Below are 23,365 nucleotides of genomic sequence, written 5' to 3' on the forward strand. Positions count from 1 at the left end.
GCTAGATTCTTTTCTCCGACCCTGTGTCAATTTAAAATAGATGAAATCCTTTTCTGTAAGAACTGTAACTCTGAAAGTCCTAAGGGAAATAGTTCAAGCATTTCAAGATCTAAGCACAGCAAGGAATTTTTGAAAATGAATGAAAAGTTTCAGAAAAAAAATAACAAGAATTGACTAACAATATTGCATGGAGTTGAAAAGTAAAGGAAATATTAACAAATTGAAGAGAAAACCAAGGAGAGGATTATTACTTAAAATCTATAAGGAATACTAAATGTTCAACATCCTCAATAAGAAATGAAGGTGTTTATAAAGAGAAAGAGAAATGCTTATGTTATTATGGCAGGAATTGGAACTACTATAGCCAGTATAGATATGAATACAAAGGCTTTTCAGAAAAGAAAAGTCGGGATTACTGTGAGCTCCAGCCGTACTGCTTCTGAGTATACTGCCAAAGGAACCTCAGTCAGCATTTCACAGAGATAACCTTATGGGCATTTGTCTTACGGTGCTATTAATGGCACTTTGCTTTGTATGTAGTCAGCCTGACATTTCATCTACAAGTGAGCAGTTAAAGAAAATATTACATATATATATATGCATACCTCCATGCAGCTGTACATCCATAATATATATCCATAAAGAATCTTATCTAAGCCAGACTTCCTTTTTTTGTTGTGAAAACTGGATTGTATACACTTGTTAGTTAATTTTCTCATAGACAGGAAAAATCTTGACCAAGCAATATATGGAAGAAAGGGATTAGTTCTGATCACAGTTTGAGTGTACAGTTCATTGTAGTACAGAAGGCATAGCATCCAGAGTGTGAAATAGCTGGCCACACTGAGTCTAACATCACATGCTCATTTCTGTTCACATTGGGACCTAACCCATGGCTTTGCTGGAGCAAACATTATGCCAGAGCAGTTGCTTCTCTCATTTAATTTTTGTAAAGGTACCATGAAGATAGTGACTTGGAAAAGCTACAAGATAAATATAGAATCCACAGAAAAGAAAGACAGTAAAGTTTATGAAATAAGTTAAGCACGGAGGGGAAGGAGGCATATGCCCTTCAGAGAGTCCATGTGGAGAGTTCAGTGTGACCTAGAGCTCTGAACAACACACTGTCAGCAGGTACCACTGGCCTGACGGCTGGCTTTTGTAGATATTATGCTCTGCAAACTTAATTTGTTTGCCACTGTCCCTGTGGGCAAAGTTAATTAGCTGTCTCTCTTACCCTCTTGTGCTTCTTGAAAAATTGCTTCAAATTAAAATCCAGGGCGGTGGAAAGTAATTGACTTAGCATTGATCATATGCATATATCCTAACAATCAAAGAAGACAAAATAAAAATAAATAAATATTTGGCCTTTCTGATTCAGCTCATTGGCATTCCTCAAGAGGTTAAATATCCAAAATAGAATCAGAGGCAGGTGAACATTGAATTATGACTAAAATTAATAAGGACTACTGTAAATCTATATCTCTTTACAAGTTTTTGAAAAAAATCCAGCTTACTCATAAGGCTCATTCAAAGTTTAAAATAATGTTAGAGAGTAGAAAATGATATTTAACTAAGTGTAGAGTAAATACAAAATCTTTATTATCATAATTGAAATGAAAAAGAAAAATTTACAACACGATATCAAAGTGAATGTATATAACTTAATTAGTTTAGTTAACTAATTAATTAATGAACCAAGCAAAGAAATAATTTAATGATCTATGTCTAAAAATATTCATACCATGTACTATACTTGAAAGAAATAGTAGACCCAAATGATTAAATAGAGTACATTCATGAAGAAAATTTAAAAATTAAATTATTAACAGTTTGCTATGTTCATATATTGGAATTTTATATTTTGTGTCCTTTCTCAAATAATTTCTACATCTAATCCAAAAACATATTGTATTCAAAAAGCTCTTTTCACAAAGAAATCCATAATGTTATTCCAAAATGTACATGAAAACATGAATGATTTGGAGTAGGCAAAGCAACTCTGATTTATTAAAAAAAAAAAAAAAGCCTTAGAAACCCTTAGAATCAGTTTCTAAATTATTTTAACTAAGATAATCAGATGAAGTTTCAATAAGATGATTAATGCTACAGCTAAAATCCTAAAATATGTTCAGTTTTTTTGTTTGTTTGTTTATTTGGTTGTTTTTTCCCATGCACTAATGCAATTCAATGAAGAAAGAAAACTTTAGAAACAAATGGAACTCAGGATGGAGAAATACAAATATCAGCATTTATATCAAAACATTCATATACATGAATTTCAATACATTATTAACCTAACTGTCAAAATCCCAAATACCTAGCATCCTGAGAAAATTATAGGAGTCACATCCATATTCATGATCATGGTATAGGCAAGTAATCTGCAGAATGCTGAATGAAGTATCTATTAAGCAAATATTTGTGTCATATTGCATATTAATAACTTCTGCTTCTTAAAACACTGCACTGATATCACATGGTTATCCAACAGAGCAGCACTATTTAGATCTATTAAGGTATATATACCTAGAAAATAAATTCTAACCAGAGGCACAATGAAGACGAATATACTTCAAAATTAGTACACAATCAAACAAAACCCATAATGTGATAAAATACTGAGCTGAGAAACATAGTGAATACCTTAAAAATATTCAGTATTATTAGAAAAAGATAAAGCCAGTTTATGGACCTCTGCCTCTTAACAAGTCTGAGGATATTGTCCAACTTTAACACCATGGACCATTTGTGAAAACATAGTATAGTGAGAACTCAGAAACTGATAATGAGAGTATTAAATGTCCAACCTGGAAAGAGCATCTGAAATTTTTTCTTAAGACTTATTTTTATAGTGCCTTCAATTTTGCAGCAAAATTATGAGACATCTGGCATTATCCATGTAACCTTTGCTTCCAGTGATGCATAACCTTTAACATTAAATGGTAGCCCTACCGTAGCCGGGCTTGTGTTGTTGATACCAGCATCACGTCAGTGCTGCAGCTTAAATTGGCTTGATGTGTTGATGGAGCACATGCTAGGACGTGTGAATAAACACCCTCCATCACAAAGTGGTCTTTCTCTACTCTCAAATCCTATGGACTTCCTGCTAATTCCTGTCAGATAGTAATCTTTCTACTGTTTCAGTGATTTTTTTTTTCTTTCTGGAATTCCACAGTGTACTAGCTAGTTTATGTCAGCTGTAGTAGAGGGAGCCTCATTTGAGAAAAATGCCTCTATAATATCAAGCTGTGGCCAAGCCTGTACAGCACGTTTTAAATTAGTGGTTGGTGGACAAGGACTAGTCCATTTTAGGCGGTGCTGTCTAAGGGATGACCGTCCTGGGCTCTGTAATAAAGTAGGCTGAGCAATCCACAAGAAGCAAGCCAGTAGGCGGCGCCTCCCCGTGGCTTCCACACGAGTCTCTGCCTTTAGGTTCCTGCTCTGCTTCAGTCCTTGTCCGGATTTCCACTGACTATAAACCGTGACGTGGAAGCCCGAGCTGAATAGACCCTTCCCTGCCCACCCTGCTGTGATATGATTTTTCACACCAATAGAAATCCTAACTAAGATAGATAGCATGGAGCCTTTTCTGAAATTCCACATAGCTAGAACTGCACAGCATGGAGCCTCTTCAGAAGAGAGTTTCTGACTTAACAATCACGCATTGAAATTTTGTCTGTGTTTTCTCAGTGTTTGGGAGCTCTTTTCTCTGTTAACACTCAACAGCCTCCTGTGTATTTATACACTCATATATCAAAGGATGTACCGGTTTCAAGTTCTGGTGGCTCTGAATGAAGTAAATTTAAGGATGGGTTCAGGCATTTACAGAGGTAGGGTTTGTTTGTTTGTTTTTGTTTTTGTTTTTGTTTTTGTTTTTTTGTTTTTTAAAGCATACCTGCTAAAGGTCAAGAGACATGTGGAAACTGTATGCTTCCTTGTGCAGCAACTGCAACGTGTCCTCCAACGTCACCCTGCCATTTTGTAGTTCTGCTTGGAGTGAATGAGCATTTCTGTTTTTACACAAACTGTGTGCTGGTTGGTGCTGTCATTTCTGGACCATGGTCTTTCTAATAGATCTGAGTAGTTATTATTTCAATTTCCATTTAGACGATGACATATGATGCAAGTGATCTGTGTTGGTTAATACTGACCTCAACTTGAGAGGATTTCAAATCTCCGAGTGAATAAATTTCTGGCCACAGGGATAAGAAATATCTAGGCTAGAATAATTGGGCAGTGTAGATCCATTTAACTGCGGTTAGTGGCACCTTGCAGTGGACTAGGGTACTGGACCGAATTAAAGGGAGAAACCAAGCTGTGCACCAATTTTCTTTCTTTCTTTCTTTTTTTTATTAATTTATTCTTGTTACATCTCAATGGCTATCCCATCCCTTGTATCCTCCCATTCCTCCCTCCCTCCCATTTTCCCCTTACTCCCCTCCCCTATGACTGTGACTGAGGGGGACTTCCTCCCCCTGTATATGCTCATAGGGTATCAAGTCTCTTCTTGGTAGCCTGCTGTCCTTCCTCTGAGTGCCACCAGGTCTCCTCCTTTTCATTTCATTCTATTTCTTTGCTGTCAGTGCAGTGTTGTGACCTGCTAACTCATGTGCAGTGGGTGTAAACATGTTTTTGTTTTGATCCCAAGTGTATGATGTGTAACTGCCTCATGTGAGGGTGTGTAGTGTTTGTCCCCTAGAAACAGACTCAGGAGATGGTGCAGTGATCATAGTCAGCTGGGAACGGCTTCATGTGGGGGCATGGCCAGTAGTCCCCAAAGCAAAGAGAGATCCAGTTTTCGTGGCTTTGTATCTCTTGGCTTTGGGAAGCTTCCAGAGAAATGCTCCAGAGTCTGCTGTGTGACTTGACTTGACTGCTGTAATCCTGTCGACAAAGGGAGGAATTACTCCAAGGAACTGAGTCTAAAAAGGTCTAACTCTCCTGTCCCCATCAACCTGACTTATTTTGGAAGGGCGGTTGATGCATTCAGGAGCCCAAAATAAAGTAGATTTTAAAAAATATCAAAGCTTTCATTCGTGCTGTCACTGTGATGGTTTTCTTACTAGGTATACTGTACCCTGCACCTAGGACCCAAGGCAAATCCTCCCTTGGTTGTTATTTTGCTTTTGGCAGTATTTTGTCAAGTGCTGAAGGTTCTTGTTATATACTTATCTGTCGTGGGCACAGCTGTTTGATGAAAGTATCTGTTAAGTTCAGAATATTCTGTCTTTACCTGGTAGCAGTTTTCTGAAGTGAAGTTAACTTTAATGTGAAGTTCAAAAAAATTTACTCCTTACTGTATGTTATTCTTTAACAAGTTTAAGCAAAACAAATCTAAAAGCGTATACATGCTACCTAATGCCACTGCCATCTAAAATACCATATTAGAAACAACCAAAAATTTGTACGTTGTTTAGCAGAAAACAAGACCTAAGTGCAGGATGTTGAAATTCCTAAAAATGTAAAAATTGAGTATTAAACATTTTAGACAAGGAACACAGTATGGAAAAAAAATAAATCTAGAGCAAAGACTCAGAATAGTTTCTTCATCTTTGAACTCATATCAATTAATCACTGCTAATAGCAAAAAAAAAAAAAAAAGTCTTTCAATAAGGTATTTATCCATACAATGTCATATATTTCTATTTTTCATCAATTATATTGCACTGATACTTTGTAGTCAAATAACTACTACACAATTAAAAACTACTTTACTCATGCATTAAAATTCTAGAAGAAAACTAGAAGTTTGATTTAAAAATTATATTCCATGTATTACTGCCTACATTCCAACCAGAATTTTCCTTCATAAAAATGATAAAGAGGCTTATTATATTTTAAACTGTGTACATCTTTTCATTTTTAAGTATAGCTAAGTATAAATGACAGAAAAGGCCAGAAGTTATTGGATTCCGTGGAGGTGGAATTACTGGCTGTGTGAGCCACCAAACACGGGTGCTGGCGACTGAGTAGGGATTAGCAAGAGCGTCATGCATGTCTCAAACCGGCTCTTTAGCTCTGCATAGTAGATTTCTTAACTCCAATGTAAAGATATTCCTGTTACTTCTACACACACACACACACTCTCAGACACCAAGTAAAAATTTATTATAATCAGAAAGTTTAAAAAATTAAAAAAACATTGCCTCATTTCTAAACATCACTTTTCAGAACTCTGTAAAATATTTAATATTTAATGATTTTGCCTCTTACTCTCCAAATTTTATATGATTGTATCCCAGAAAGAACAATAAGTATGGTGATGTTTAACTTACACCTGTAGTGTCTTTAAAATTCAGAAGTTCTGCAGTTAAAAAGGGATTCAGGAGCAGAGTATCATTTAAAGGGGCAGGGTGATTAAATTTAAAAAAGAAAGCATACCAAATACAAAACCTGTGCAACTGTCACAATTGGACATATTGTGCAGTAAAAACTTCATTCACAAGTCTTCCTGTCCTTTTACCTGACGTTTAGCTCAGTGAGGAAAGACCTTTCTCCAAAGCACCTAACAATGCTGGTTTTTTTTTTCCTCTTTTCTGTGGCAGTTAAATAAGTTTGGAGAAATTGCCAAAACAATCAAACTCCACCATCACCAAAGACAATACGAAAAAAAAAAAATCTTCAGAATAAAATGTCCACTTGAGTCTAAAAATCCTCCAAATATTCAGCAGATTTCCAAGGCCTTACACCACACTGTCTTATTTAGGGTTTCTATTGCTGCCATTAAAAACAAAAAAAACAAAAAAACAAAAATAAAAAACAAAAATAAAAAACAATAAAACAAAAACACAAACACAAAAACAAAACACAATGACCAAAACCAAGGTGGGGAGGAAGGGTTTATTGGCTTTGGCTTCCATATCACCATTCATTATGTAAGGAAGTCAGTACAGGAACTCAGAGTAGAAACGTGGAAAGAGGAGCAGATACAGAGAGAGGCCATGGAGGAGTGCTGCTTGCTACTCCCTGCATTGTGTAAAGATTTTTTAAAATTTATTTTTATTTTTATTTTATTTTTTTACAATCAAGTTTAGTTGCTTAGAGGACAAGATCTTTTTAGATCAAGACGAAGGATTTAAGTTAATAGAGATGAGATATGACAGACATTAAATTTCATTCAGAAATTTAGACCCAACAAGACATGAAAGATGTTTATTTCAAGTTTGACAAATACAAATAGCCAAATCACTATGAATGTAACATTTATATAACTCCTGATTGTCTCATGGTTCTCCCTGCTGTATGTAGCTTTTTGTATTCCTGTGTAATAAAATAAACATATATGTTAAAAATATTGTCTTTGTATTATTCAAATGCTGATTTATGAATGAGCAGAGATCTGACTTCAGGCCAGACTTCGATATTGTTTTTTAAATACACCCTCCAACACCTTCTGACTGGTTTAATAAAGAGTTGGATGGCCAAAAGCAAAGGTAGGAAAGGGAGACAGGACTTCCAAAAAGAGAGAAATTCTGGAAAAGAATGAAACAGGAAAAATGTCACCAGTCAGACACAGAGGAAGAAATAGGTGCCTGGACTAAGCAGGGAGAGATAAGGAGCCACATGGCCAGCTGTGAGCTAGTTCATGAGCAAGATGAAGCTATGGCCAAACATTAATACTTAATAAAAAGTCTTGGTGTCATTATTTGGGAGTTAGTGGTCCAAAGAAAGTCCCACTGTAAATCGGCTTCATGTAGAACACAGGGCCATAGTCCAGGGATGGAACTGCTCATGATGAGCTAGGCATTCATATTAATCAAGAGTTAAGAAAGTTCCTAATAGCTGGATCTTATGCAGGAATTTTCTCAGTCGAGATTCTATCTTTTCAGATAACTCTAGCTTGTGTCAAACCCAATTAGGACACGCCAGCACACACCTAGTCATGGCTTACTAACAATTTCAGGTATCTCTAGGACCTCACATTTTTTCCTACAACTAAAGCACAACGGAACCAAGGAGCATTAGACTAAGCCTCAGTGGAACGTAACAGGTATGATTTAGGCTTCACCAACATTCAGACTTTCTCATGCAGGTCTCAATACACATGTTTTCTTAACGGAATGGCAGCATGCAAGCTTCTACATGATTCCTTCCCCTCTTGGCAAAAGTAGGCAGCCTCATGTTTAGACACTAAACACAATTTTGACACATAACTAAGCAGAGACATCAGTCTCCACACTCCATAATTACGCATGATTCAGCAATGTCTCTAAACCAAGAACACTCATGAACGGAGTCAGCAACAATAAAATGTATGCATGGATGTGGGTAAGAGCATGGGCTTCTCATTCAAAGGACATAGGTTCGATTCCCAACACCAACATGGTTACTCACAACTGTCTATAATCCCAGCATCAGAGGTTCTGCCATCTAATCTGGCCTTTGCAGGTATAGTACACTTGTGCTACATAGACATGCATGCAGACGAAGCATCCATATACACAGAATAAAAATAAAATCTTAAAAACATTTAAAATATTATAGATGAACTAATTTCAGAGTATCTATATTGTATCATTTGAAATGTTTAGTTTTCACAAAGCATTAAGATAATTATACAAAGCAACAACAGCAACAACAACAAACAACCTAACCACATTATCTACACACAGACTAAATATTAGTCAAAATAGGTCTGTGAAGCTGGACAGCACTCTGAAGGAAGTCAAATTTAAGAAAGCATATATTTATTTTAAAATACATATTTATTTGATGGATTATTTTCTTTTCCCTTAGTTTGAAATGTCTAATTGGTATTTTACATTTAAAGTAACGGTGATTACCGACTTTGTAGTCCACGTTGCTTAAGTCATTGTTAGTTAACACAAATGGGACCATGTTACTTGAATAGTGAGTTAAATAATTATTTAGTAATTCAGTTGAGCAATGAAAATTAAATATTGGCTTTTCTGAAAAGGTGAATACCAGAAACGCAATATGAGTATACGCTGTAAGACTCTACCAATTTGTCATAAAACATAGATCAAACTTCAGCTGCCATCAGATTTTAATTACCTTTCTTACAGCTTTATGTTCTTTGGTGAGGAAGTAATCGATTAATCAGTTTTCAGAAAAATTGATTCTTGTTAATAACTGTGTCAACATTAAATGAGATGCTTGGTCGTGCAACTTATCAAAAGCTTCACAATTAAAAACACTGTTTAAACCATCCCGTCACTGGGGACGAAGCTAAGGAGGGGTAGGAAGCAAAAGAGGTGGCAATTTGCAGTGTGTCCTGGGGATTCCTCAAGGATCCTACTGGAATTTCTGTTGGAATATCTAAAGAACATTTATAGTTTAGATTATAATAAAGCAATTTAAGGTTATATATAAGGAAATATATATATAATGCATACCTTTAAAAGCATTGATATGGATATCATTAAACATTAGACATAATGTATTTCATCTTAGAACTATGTTACATAATTTTTTCACTCTAATCACTACTGAGCATCTGAAAGACAAACTGGGGTTCAAATATAGACTCGGTGAAACATGGTCCCACATCCCATGTGCAAGGCAAAGGTGTGCTTGGGTAGATGTTCTATAACGCTCAATGAGACACAGCAGTAACATGAATTCCTCATTGCACTTTGTTTTTCTTCAGGGTGCATCGTATATTTTGTAGATTCTTACACCAGAGTGATGTGAATAGAACCAAGGACTCTCTGTATTGCCCATGGCTTACTGATTCATTAAGGCCCCTAAGCTCCATGGGCAAAAGAGTTTTGAAGCAATAGAGATGATATTTTATGAACCAAAATAAATGGCATTTGAGAGTGGGTAGAGAGGATGTGAGAAAATGAAATTCCTTTTATCATGGTTCCATAGAAAACTAATGAGAGGTTTACCTCTTGATGAGTAGGCATTGATTTTGGTTAGACAGCTGCTGTTTACCATGAACATGTGAGGGCCACTTCTGCCCCTTTACAGATATCTTCAGTGCTCATCATTGCGATACATGTGTGACACAGCTGGGTACAACTATTAATTACTTCCCTCCACTGGCAGTTTGCATAATATTTCTTTGGTAGACTACAGGAGGGAGGTTTTTAGGTTAGATCCAGATTAAATTCTCCAAGTCCTGTGTCCTAAGTATAGAGCAGAGTAGTCAGGGATGAGACATTTAGTTCTGAGAGAAAATCAAAAGTAACAACCATAGCATATATTGTTTGGGGAGTCACTTGGCCCATCCTTATCAATCACTCTAACAGAGCACTCGAGGCTGATGACTAAGTTCTATATTAAGATGCGGTTCTTGAGGGGAGCACTGTCAGCCATAATGGCATATGTTTCTTTAATCTGTATATGCATATATGTGTACATTTTTGTGCATTGTATATCATTTTAGGTAGATATGGAATAATAACAGACATTCAAGCTTTATTAAACAACTTTGGTGTTATTGAGCCTTCCTTTCTCCTTTTCTGTCTTGCCATCCCTTCTCAATTGAGGCTTCCCTCCCCATTTCTCCGTTTCCTCCTTCACACTGCGATTCCGTCCTGAGGTGCCCCCTGGCCCTTTATGCTTTTCTGGTTTACATAGTTACTCCATGTTGTGTGCGGTCAGATGAGTACAGGGATTACAGATGGGAGAGACCATGTGGAACTTGTCTTTCTGAGTCTGTGTTATTTCCATCAACATTATCATTTTATGTCCATCCATTTACCTATGATATTTGTGATCAAATAAATATTTTTAAGTTTTAAACTGTGCTGTGTTGTGAATAGTGCAATGGGATCTCACGACCTCTCATTTTATCTTTTTTATACACTGTCGCTGCTCTATGCTGTGTGGGTTACCTGTCGATTAGCTGCTTACTATCTGTAATCAAAGCCTCTCTCTGTAGGCCAGCCTTGGGTCATTATGTTATCCATACTTTATACTTCCTAAAGAGCAAGATTAGTTTTGATGACATGTTAACAAAGCCAAAGAAGCTCTTAGCCACATCCTTTCAGCAAAAGGTAAAGTTTTCTAACTCACATAGGAAAGCAAAACTTGTATGCTGAAATTAATATCAATATTACCAAGAAATACTTTGAGAACATATTCACTTGATTTGATTGTAGCTCTGTCCTATTTTATGTTGCTGCTGTCTTGTATTGTATCTATACGTTAGACTTTACTATAAAAGTATGGACGTACATGTAAGATAGTATGTGGGTCAATGAAACCTCAGGGGGTCATTAGCGATTGGGTTCATGAACACAAAGGGAGCAGAAGTGGTGAACAGGATTCAAACAGCCCGACAGTATGATGGGATGACTTGTAGTCTGGGAGCCAATGAGATGCTGGACAGTGAGTATAAGAGGGTATCATGTTCCTGGAATAAAGGAGCTTGCTTTTGCCGTTTGCTTGACTCCCGGATTCTGTGTCTTGAACTCTGCCAGCTCATGCCCCTGACCCACAAGGGTCCCGAGCCTGGGTTCAATCAACAGTCTGTGATTTATCTGTACATTTTTACTATCTACTTATATATGTCATCTATTCCCAATGTATAAATATCTGCCTTCTGTATAGCTTTGACCTTGAACAACCAAGTGATACAGGAGCTTCAAATTGTAAGTAGTCAGCCTTTTGGTATGAATGGGGTTTGCCATTATTGAACTTGACGTTCATCACATTAATTTGATATTGTGAGCCACATATACATTAGAATTAATTTAAAACCTAAGGTATAAGATTTATTTAATACAATGACAGTTTGAAAAATATGATCTTCACTTCACACAGCGCATTTTCCCAAAAACGTATTCAGGAAGAGTATAGGAGGAGACTTAGTCTTCATGGACGATGAAGGCAATTCCTCTTCATTTTTTTCTGTTTACTATTTTAGGTACCTTTTTTAAATTGCCATGTTTCTACTCTTTTTTTTTCTCCTTTATTAATTTATTCTTGTTACATCTCAATGGTTATCCCATCCCTTGTATCCTCCCATTCTTCCCTCCCTCCCATTTTCCCCTTATTCCCCTCCCCTATGACTGTTCCTGAGGGGGATTACCTCCCCCTGTATATGCTCATAGGGTATCAAGTCTCTTCTTGGTAACCTGCTGTCCTTCCTCTGAGTGCCACCAGGTCTCCCCCTCCAGGGGACATGGTCAAAGGTGAGGCACCAGAGTATGTGAGAAAGTAATATCCCACTCTCCACTCTACTGTGGAGAGTGTTCTGTCCTTTGGCTAGATCTGGGTAGGGGTTTAAGGTTTACCGCCTGTATTGTCCTTGGCTGGTGCCTTAGTTTGAGCGGAACCCCTGTGCCCAAATCTGCCTATCATAATGTTCTACTTGTAGGCTTCTAGGACCCTCTGGATCCTTCTACTTTGCCATTCTCCCATGATTTCTCATCTAGAGTCCCACTAGAATGTCCTCCCCTCTGTCTCAGTTTCCTGGTAAGTGAAGGCTTTCGTGGGACACGCCCCTTGGGCTAATATGCAGATATAAGTGAGTATATACCATTTGAGTCTTTCTGCTTCTGGGTTAACTCACTCATTATGATCATTTCTAGCTCAATCCATTTATCCACAAATTTCGGGAATTCCTTGTTTTTAATAGCTGAATAGTACTCCATAGTGTATATGTACCACAGTTTCTTTATCCATTCTTCTATTGAGGGACACTTAGGCTGTTTCCATGTTCTGGCTATTATGAATAAGGCTGCTATGAACATGGTTGAGCAAATTTTCTTGCTGTGTGCTGGAGCATCTTCTGGGTATATTCCAAGGAGTGGAATAGCTGGGTCTTGAGGAAGCCCTATTCCCATTTTTCTGAGATAGCACCAGATAGATTTCCAAAGTGGTTGTACTAGTTTGCATTCCCACCAGCAATGAAGGAGTGTTCCTCTCTCCCCACATCCTCGCCAGCATGTGGTGTCGCTTGAATTTTTTATGTTAGCCATTCTGATGGGTGTAAGATAGAATCTCAGAGTTGTTTTGATTTGCATTTCCCTGATGATTAAGGAAGTTGAGCATTTCTTTAAGTGTTTCTCAGCCACTTGATATTCCTCTGTTGAGAATTCTCTGTTTAGTTCCAAGCCCCATTTCTCAATTGGGTTATTTGGTTGGGTGGTGTTTAATTTCTTGAGTTCTTTATATATTTTGGATATTAGACCTTTGTCAGATGTAGGGTTGGTGAAGATCTTTTTCCAGTTTGTAGGCTGTCGCTTTGTTCTCTTGACAGTGTCTCCCTCCTTACAGAAGCTTCTCAGCCTCATGAGGTCCCATTTATTAATTGTTGACATTAATGTCTGGGCTGTTGGTGTTCTGTTCAGGAAGTTGTCTCCTGTGCCAGTATGTTCCAGGCTCTTCCCCACTTTTTCTTCTAAGTGACTTAGTGTCTCTGGTTTTATGTTGAGGTCTTTAATCCACTTGGATTTGAGTTTTGTAGAAGGTGACAAATATGGGTCCAGTTGCATTTTTTTTACATATAGACATCCAGTTAGACCAGCACCATTTGTTGAAGATGCTATCCCTTTTCCATCAAATGGATTTGGCTTCTTTGTCAAAAATCAAGTGACCATATGTGTGTGGATTCATATCTGGGTCTTCGATTCGATTCCACTGATCAACCAGCCTGTTGCTGTGCCAGTACCATGATGTTTTAATTACTATTGCTTTATAGTGCAGTTTGAGATCAGGTATGGAGACTCCTCCGGAGCACCTTTTATTGTACAAGATTGTTTTAGCTATTCTGGGTTTTTTGTTTTTCTATATGAAGTTCAGAATTGAACTTTCAATGTCTTTTAAAAATTGTGTAGGTATTTTGATAGGGATTGCATTGAATCTGTAGATTGCTTTTGGTAGGATGGCCATTTTTATTATGTTAATTCTCCTGATCCATGAGCAAGCAAGATCATTCCATCTTCTCATGTCATCTTCAATCTCTTTCTTTAGAGTTTTGAAATTTTTTTCAAACAAGTCCTTCACTTGCTTAGTTAGAGTAACTCCTAAGTACTTTATATTGCTTGTGGCTAATGTGAAGGGTGTAGTTTTCCTAATTTCTTCCTCTGCAAGCTTGTCATTTGTGTATAGGAAGGATACAGACTTTTTTGAGATAATTTTGTATCCAGCCAATTTGCTGAAGGTGTTTATCAGCTGTAGGAGTTCTCTGGTGGAATTTTGAGGGTCACTTATGTAGACTATCATATCATCTGCAAATAGGGATAATTTGACTTCCTCCTTTCCCATTTGAATACCCTTGCTCTCCTTATGTTGTCTTATTGCTCTGGCTAAAACTTCGAGTACTATATTGAAGAGATATGGAGAGAGTGGGCAGCCTTGCCTTGTTCCTGATTTTAGAGGAATTTCCTTGAGTATCTCACCATTTACTTTGATTTTGGCTATTGGTTTCCTATATATAGCCTTTATTATGTTGAGGAAAGTGCCTTGTAATCCCAATCTCTCTAAAACTTTAAACATGAATGGGTGTTGAATTTTATCAAATGCTTTCTCTGCATCTAAAGAGATGATCATGTGGTTTTTTATTTTCAGTTTGTTTATGTGGTGGATTACATTGATGGATTTCCGTATATTGAACCATCCTTGCATGCTGGAATGAAGCCTACTTGGTCATGATGAATGATATCTTTGATGTGCTCTTGTATTCGTTTTGCAAGTATTTTATTTAGTATTTTTGCATCGATGTTCATCAGAGAAATTGGTCTGAAATTCTCTTTCTTTGTTGAGTCTTTGTGAGGTTTAGGTATCAATGAGACTATGGCCTCATAGAATGAATTTGGTAATGTTCCATCCCTTTCTATCTTTTGGAGTAGCTTGAAGAGTATCGGTATTAACTTGCCCTTGAAGGTCTGGTAGAATTCTGCACTGAAACCATCTGGCCCTGGGCTTTTTTTGGTTGCGAGACTATCAATGATTACTTCAATTTCTGTAGGGGAAATGGGACTATTTAGCTTGTTCATTTGTTCTTCACTCAACTTTGGCAAGTGAAATTGATCAAGAAAATCGTCCATTTCCCTTAGATTTTCAAATTTTGTGGCATATATGCCTTCAAAGTAGGATCTTATGATTCTTTGTATTTCTTCAGTGTCTGTTGTTACGTCTCCCTTTTCATTTCTGATTTTGTTGATTTCAATACTGTCTCTCTGCCTTTTAGTTAGTTTGGCTAAAGGTCTGTCTATCTTGTTGACTTTCTCAAAGAACCAGCTCTTGGTTTTGTTGATTCTTTGGACTGTTTTCTTAGTTTCTAATTTGTTAATTTCACCCCTGAGTTTGATTACTTCCAGACGTCTACTCCTTTTGAGTGTTTCTGCTTCTTTTTTTTTCTAGGGCTTCCAGTTGTATTGTTAAGGTGCTTATGTGCGATGCTTCCAATTTCTTTTTAAAGGCACTTAGTGCTATGAATTTTCCTCTTAGCAATGCTTTCAATGTATCCCACAAATTTGGGTATGTTGTTCCTTCATTTTCATTGAATTTCAGAAACTCCTTGATTTCTTTCTTTATTTCTTCCCTGACCCAGGTGTCACTTAGCAGAGAGTTGTTTAGTTTCCATATACATGTAGGCTTTTTGTTATTTCTCTTGTTGTTGAATTGCAGCCTAAGCCCATGATGATCTGATAGGATACAAGGTATTATATCAATCCTCTTGTATCTGTTGAGGCTTTCTTTGTGAACTACGATGTGATCAATTTTGGAGAAGGTTCCGTGGGGTGCAGAGAAGAAGGTATATTCTTTCTTGTTTGGGTGAAAGGTTCTATAGATATCTGTTAGATCCATTTGACCCATGGCATTGGTTAATGATGTTATTTCTCAGCTTAGTTTCTGTTTCAATGACTTGTCCTTCAGTGAGAATGGGGTGTTGAAGTCTCCCACTATTATTGTGTGGGGATCGATGTGTGGTTTAAGCCTTTTTAGCAGATCTTTTACAAATGTGGGTGCCCTTGAATTGGGGCCATAGATGTTCAGAATTGTGATGTCATCTTGGTTGACTTTACCTTTGATGAGTATGAAGTGTCCATCCTTATCCCTTTTGATTCATCTTGGTTGAAAGTCTATTTTGTTCGATATTAAAATGGCTACGCCTGCTTGCTTCTTGTGTCCATTTGCTTGGAATATTTTTTTCCAACCTTTTATCCTGAGGTAATGCCTATCATTATGGGTGAGATGTGTTTCTTGAATGCAGAGGAATGTTGGATCCTGTTTATGCACCCATTCAGTTAGTCTGTGTCTTTTTATTGGAGAATTGAGACCATTGATGTTGAGAGATATTAATGACCAGTTACTATTAAGAGTCTTAATTTTGATGTTGGTTCCAGTCGAGCATTTGTGTAGTTGTGTTTTTGCCATGGTATAGTTATCTATTTCCTGAGTAGTTTTGGTTGTAGCTTGACCCTTTGGGATGGAGTTTTCCTTCTAGTACCTTCTGTAAAGCTAGATTTGTGGATAGGTACTGTTTGAATTTGGTTTTGTCATGGAATATTTTGTTTTCTCCATCAATGGTTATTGATAGTTTTACTGGGTAAAGTAGTCTGGCCTGGCATCTGTGGTCTCTTAGGGTTTGCAGGATCTCTGTCCAGGCCCTTCTGGCTTTGATGGTCTCTGCTGAGAAGTCGGGTGTAATTCTGATAGGTTTGCCATTAAATATTATTTAGCCCTTTTCTCTTGCAGCTTTTAATATTTTTTCTTTGTTCTGTATGTTTTGTGTTTTGATTATTATGTGACGGGCAGTTTTTCTTTTCTGGTCAATTCTATTCGGTGTTCTGTGTGCCTCTTGTATGTTTATAGGCATCTCTTTCTTTAGATTGGGGAAATTTTCTTCTATGATTTTGTTGAGAATAGTTTCTGGGCCTTGGAGTCTGATATCGTCTCTTTCTTCAATGCCTCTTCAATCTTATCCTCAGATTTCTTCTTTTCATGGTGTCCTTAATTTCTTGGATGTTTTGTGTCAGGAGTTTTCCAGATTTGGCATTTTCTTTAATGGTTGCTTCAAGATCTGTTATTGTATCTTCTAGACTTGAGATCCATTCTTCCATCTCTTGGATTCTGTTAGAAAAGCTCAGCACTGTGTCATTCGCCTTCTTCTCTGAGGCCTCACGTTCTTGTTTTTCTTCTGTCTGTGTGTTTATCATTGAATCCATTTTCATCTTCATATCTTGAACGGATTTTTTTATTTCTTTCATCTGGTTGTTTACATTTTCCAGAAAATTTTCCAGTTCCACTCTATGTGCTTCTTTTATGTCTTGCACCTGCTTGGCTGCGTCTTCCTGCATCTGATTTCGAATTTTATTCGTTTCCTCCGTTATCATCCTCATTACCAAGAATTTGAGGTCATTTTCTTGTGTTTCCATTGTATTTGAGTTCTCTGGGTTGTTTTCTTTGGGATAGCTGGGAACTGGAGACGCCATGTTGTTTTGGGTTTTTTTGCATATGCTTTTACACTGTTCTTTAGACATCTTGCCATCTGTTTTTGTTGGGTAACTTCCAGAGTTGGGTGGAGGGAGTCTGATGATAGATTCACTTGTTTTCCCATGATTTCCGTAGGCTGGAAGCCCTGATACTTCACTGGTGTGGATGGCAGGAGGTTAGCCCTGTAGTTTTGGGCTCTCACAGCCAGTGATCCTCAGCTCCCCTTTGCTGTGGGTCCTGCAATCGTTCTGGTTCTCTGAATGAGCGTTGGATCAGGCCAAGGTATCCACAGCCTTTTGGGTTCCCTGCCAAGTCCAGCGAGGGATACTGGGCCCAAACCACTCATCGAGCTCAGCTAGTTTTTCAGGGCCTGAACTGTCTGCTACAGCAGGAGAACTGCGACTGCACTGAGCAAGCGCCTAGGGTGGAAGTGAGCGCTCCACCCAGCTTGAGTCACAGCAGGGAAACTGCGACAGCACTGAGCAAGCGCCTAGGGTGGAACTGAGCGTTCCGCCCAGCTTGCGTCACAGCAGGAGAACTGCATCTGCGCTGAGCAAGCGCCTAGCGTGGAACTGAGCGCTCTGCCCCGCTTGCGTCACAGCAGGAAAACTGCGGTTGCGCTGAGCTGGAGCCTAGGGTGGAAGTGAGCGCTCCGCCCAGCCTGTGTCACAGCAGGGGAGCTGTGCCTCGGGCAGAATTGCTTGCTGAGCTGAGCCAGCTTCTCCATGGCACAGCTCACTGAGCAAACCCAGGACTCTAGGGCTGAACTGTCTTCTGAGTCCAGTTTGGGTCTCAAGGCACCACGCGACCCAAATCCTGTCCAGAGTCCCCTCTCCCGCAGCAACTCCCACCGTCCACCACACCAATCGCCTCCACTGGAAGGCTCTGAGCTGCAAACCTCAGCCACCGCCACTGGTGCCGCTGGAGCCGCTGGTGCCGCTGGAGTCACTGGTGCCGCTGGTGACACTGCTGTCTCTGCTGCTGCTGCTCTGATCTGAGAAAGTCCGTGCTCCTCCCGTGTACAGGGGCAAGCAGGTCTTCCGCACCCTGGTCCCTCCGAACCGTGGAGCACTTCTGCTGCCGTGGTGTGAGGACCTTGGTGTTCCTGGCTCAGAAATCTGTGCAATTCCCTGAATTGTTCACTGGAGCTTTCAAACATGGTCCATACTGCTCGCCGCCATCTTGGATCTCCCCGTGTTTCTACTCTTACTTTATCCCAACCCAGAGGAATTTTAGCTCAGGTGTACATGAACTAGAATGTTTATGCAGATCACTTATTATTCACTTCTTTCATTGCCCTACCTGTGTTGATTTTTCCCCAACCTTTTTACAATATTCTGTTTCAATATATTACATTGCATGTAATTTAATATATTAATATTCTGTATGAATTTTATAACTTTAAAATTTATGAACTAATAACAGTATTAGCACACAAAATGTAAATGTGTATTTTATATGCTTATTTGTTGTTTGCTATTTTGTCACTGGTCAGTCTAATTTTCAGACATTCTCTTTCAGCTTGTTTATATGGTGGCTTTTGTTTGTGGATTTTCATATATTGAACTAACCCTGCGTACTTGAGCTGAATCCTCCTTGATCATAGCAAATAATTTTTTATGTGCTCTTAAATTCATTTTTTGAGTATTTTAATATTTTTGTGTTAATGTTCAAAGGGAAATTAGTCTGAAATTCTTTTTCTTTGTTGGGTCTTTGTGTGGTTTGGGTATCAGGGTGACTATGGTGTCCTAGAATGAGTTTAGCAATCTTACTTCTGTTTCAATTTTGTGGAATAGTTTGAAGAGTATTGGAATTTCTGGTAGAATTCTGTACTGAAACAATCTCGCCCTGAGCTTTTTATGTGTGGGAGACTTTTAATGACTGCTTCTACTTCCTTAGGGATTGTTGGACTATTTAACTTGTTTATCTGATCTTAACTTTGGTAAGTGGAATCCAGCAAGGGAATTGTCAATTTCATTTAGATTTTCCAAATTTTTTTCCAGTACAGGCTTTTGAATTGTCAATAGAATAATCTTGAATGGCTGAGAAGCACCAATTTCATTTAGATTTTCCAAAGTTTTCAAGTACAGGCTTTGGAATTGTCAACAGAATAATCTTGAATGGCTGAATAGCATTTTAAAAAAATGTTCAACATCCTTAGTTATTAAGGAAATGGAAAATCAAATAACTCTTGGCTTCCATCTTACCTATCAGAATGACTGAGATAAAAAGCTTAAGTGACAGCACATGCTAGCTTGGATGTTGAGAAAGGGGAACATTCTTACATTGCAAATGGGAGTGCAAATTTGCACAACTACTTTGGAAATCAATCTGGTGCTTCCTCAGAAAATTTTGAATAACCAAAAGATGCTCTACCATACTACAAGGACACCTGATCAATTATGTTCATAGCATCTTTATTCATAATAGCCAGAATCTGGAAATAACCCTAGATGTCCCTCAACTGAAAAGGGATAAAGAAATTGTGGTACATTTACACATGGAATACTACCCAGCTATTAAAAATAAGGAAATCATGAAATTTGCAGGCAAATGAATAGAACTAGAAAGGATTGTCCTGAGTGAAGTAACTCAGATCCATAAATACACTCATAATATGTACTTACTACTAAGTGAGTGGATTTTTACCAATATAGTACAGCATAAGCATACTACATGGCACAGACTCAAATAAGACAAGTAACAAGGAGGGCCCAAGCGAGGATGGTTAAATTTCTCTCAGAAGGAGACATAGAATAGAGAGAAGAAGTGGCTGAAGAGAGTGAAGAAGGTAGGAGAAAGAACCAAGAGAGAAATGAAGGTGGAGGTCAGACCTGGGGAGAGCAGGGGTAGAGGGCAGGAGGACAGGGGCCTGCAGAGAGAAGAGGAACCATGGGTTGAGGCATCTCTGTGAGAAGCTGGAGACCTAGGACAGGGTAGGCCTCTGGGAGGCCATGAGGGTGACTATAGCTGAGACTTCTAATAGCAGAAGCCATGGATCCTGAAGAGGATATCCTTTAATTAGCCAGGACTTCCAGTGGAGGGAGGGGACCACCAACCCACCCACAAAAGCTTTGACCGAAAATATGCCCTGCCTACCAGATGTTCGGAGATAAGAATAGAGCAGAGATTGAGGTAATGTACAACCAGTGCCTAGATCAACCTGAGGCCCACCCATGGGAGAGAGCCAGCCCTGACACTATTAATGATACTCTGCTGTGCTCATACACAGGAGCCCAGCAAAGCTGCCCTTGAGAGGCTACACCCAGCAGCCGATTCAAACAGATGGGGAGACTCATCTGGGAAGTATAGGGAGTCTTATGGAAAAGTAGGAGGACCTGGAGGTGACAGGAGCCCCCCAAGAAGACCAACAGATCCAAAAAAGCAGGGCCCAGAAGTGCTTAAAGAGACTGAAGCACCAACTGAGCACTATGCATAGTATGTAACTTAGCTCCCTGTACAGATGCAGGAGATGGCAGCCCAGGATTCATGAGGGGCCTCTAGAAAGGGAGGTAGGAGCTCTCTCTGACATCGACTTTTTTGCCTACTTTTTGATCACTCCCCCTAGTGGGGCTGCCTCACCAGGCGCCAGGGAACAGGGTGTGCTCATTCCTATGTGACTTGCTGAGCTGAGGTGAGTGGAGGGGAGAGGGAACGGAGAAGACAAAGAAGGGTAGGTCCAGAAAGGAGGGGGATACGATTGGGATGTAAAGTGAATAAGTAACTTCAAGAGTTTTTTAAAAATGTAAAAAAAAAACCAACCCACTATGTTCATCTCTTCATTTTGTTTTGTTTTGTTTTGTGTTTGTTTTGTTTTACCATTTTTTTTCAGCCACTTCAGAATCTAGTGAACAGCAGACCATCTGTATGTCTTTTGTAATTGCAATCCCTCCTCTGCACAACTGATATCCTTTGCATTTCCTTAATTATATTCCTTATCACTGCCTCAGAGGCCATGTATTATTGTCTCAAACACACCACTTTCTACCAGTTATTGAGCTTTATTATCTAGTTTCTTTAGTTCATCCGCCATTTTGAGGGTATCTCTGTACTTAGTTGTTAGGCTCTTTTTTTTTTTTTTCAGGAAAATGTGTCATTCCATACTGTTTAGAAGACTTTGGCCTTCCTGACTCCTGACAAACACTCAAAGCATCAGCTCCTTAGTTCCTATAGCAGAGACCATATTGCTACCAGCATAAGACTCATCACATACCCCACAAGGAAGGACAGCCATGTTGATACTGACTCTGCACATCCATCTGATGTCTCATATTCAATTGTATCATAAAAATTCACAACTGATAATATCCTGTGTTGTTTTCAGGCAATAAGTAGGATGTAACTTTTCTTGGTCAGGGACAAAGAAAGAAAAATGAAGCAGCTCCTCCCAAGCCCATCTCATTAGTGGATGAGTTTAAGATAGTTTCTTCTAATAGCATAGATGAGTAGTTACCTATAAGAGGCTATTATGCAAAATGAAAATAAGCTAGACTGAGAAAGGCTAATGCTATATGCTTTCACACTTAAAATATGAAAGTTAGCTTTGAGAGAAATGGGGGAATGATGATTGCAGAAAGGTGGGCATGAGAGAACTACAGAGAAGTCAATTGTGAGATTCAGTAATAGAGGAATGAATTCTATGGGTCTAATCAACATCACAGTGAATATAGTTATTAAAATCAATATATTAACAATTTCAATAGAGTAATAGTGTGTTAGAGCAACACATATGATATGTATCACATGGGGATACTGTAGAGTAATAGAAGTGCTTGCTAGTTTGATTGTGGTATTCACTGAATCATACATAGGCTCATCAAATCTTCATACATGATGATTTCATACAAAAGTGTATATGTTTATTTTTGAAAATATATTTAACATTTATTTTCTAAGTTATTACTTAGTACAGGTGTATCACAAATTTATTTGTGGGAAAAATATATTTATAGAGAAACCAGATGCATGATAGAGATGGTGCATGTGAGAATCCTTCAGAAATAAATCATGAAGTATTGTGTTTGTCCCATGAAAGAAAAACATACTGACTGTGGTGAGACACACTTTCAATTCCAGAAAGGCAAATTTCTGTGAATTCAAGTTCAGCCTGGTCTACATGCTAGTGCCAGACCAACCAAGGTGACACAGTGAAACTCTCTTTCAGAGATAGGTGGGGAGGGGGATTAAGGGAGGGAGGGCAAGATGGAGAGACAAAGAGACAGAGACAGACAGAGACAGGACAGATACAGAGAAAAAGAGATGAGAAGAAGGAAAAGGAGAGGGAGGAGATGGAGGAGGGAGTTTTGGCAGAAGCAGCTTTCCAATTCAACTCCAAAGTAAATGATAGACGGGAACTCTTCTGTCAGGAGCGGAACATCAAATTGTGTCTTTACCCCTTTTATTCTTTCTCAAATACCATATGTTAAACGTATATGGCTATTTCTGTCCTAGTATTCATCTCAAAATTATGCTTTAAAAACAACTGGTAATTATAATTAAGAGCCTTTATTTATTAAATCAGTTGCATGGTTATGACCTTATCTTGTTTTTTTAAAAGTTGTCATAATATTCTGTATTATTTACTAAGAAAAGTAGTGTTCAGTTATTATTTGATCATTAAGTGATATTTCAGTTGTGTTTAGAGGACTGTGGAGGAACTGATATGGAGTTCTTTACTGGGTCAAGATGTCTCAGTTTTGAGGAACCACTTTTAGGATGTTGACTTAATGTGCTGTACTGTGCCACATGAACAGCAGCTTCCTTAATGTTCTGTTTCATCCTGTTTATTGTTTGCTTTGTGTTCTCCTGTGCTTAATGTATTGTTGTGGGTTTTTTGAGCATCACAGCTGTAAGACTAGTGGGTAGTGCTATTTACACACACAGACACACACGCACACTATTTATTCTTGCAGAAAGATGCTAACTTACATATATTTTTGAAATATAACATAGGAAATTGCCCAAGAATGTATCTCTTAAATATGACAAGTTATAAATTGATATT

This window comes from Acomys minous (genome assembly GCF_964271855.1).
Source record: "Acomys minous genome assembly, chromosome: 9".
NCBI classification, from domain to species: domain Eukaryota; kingdom Metazoa; phylum Chordata; class Mammalia; order Rodentia; family Muridae; genus Acomys; species Acomys minous.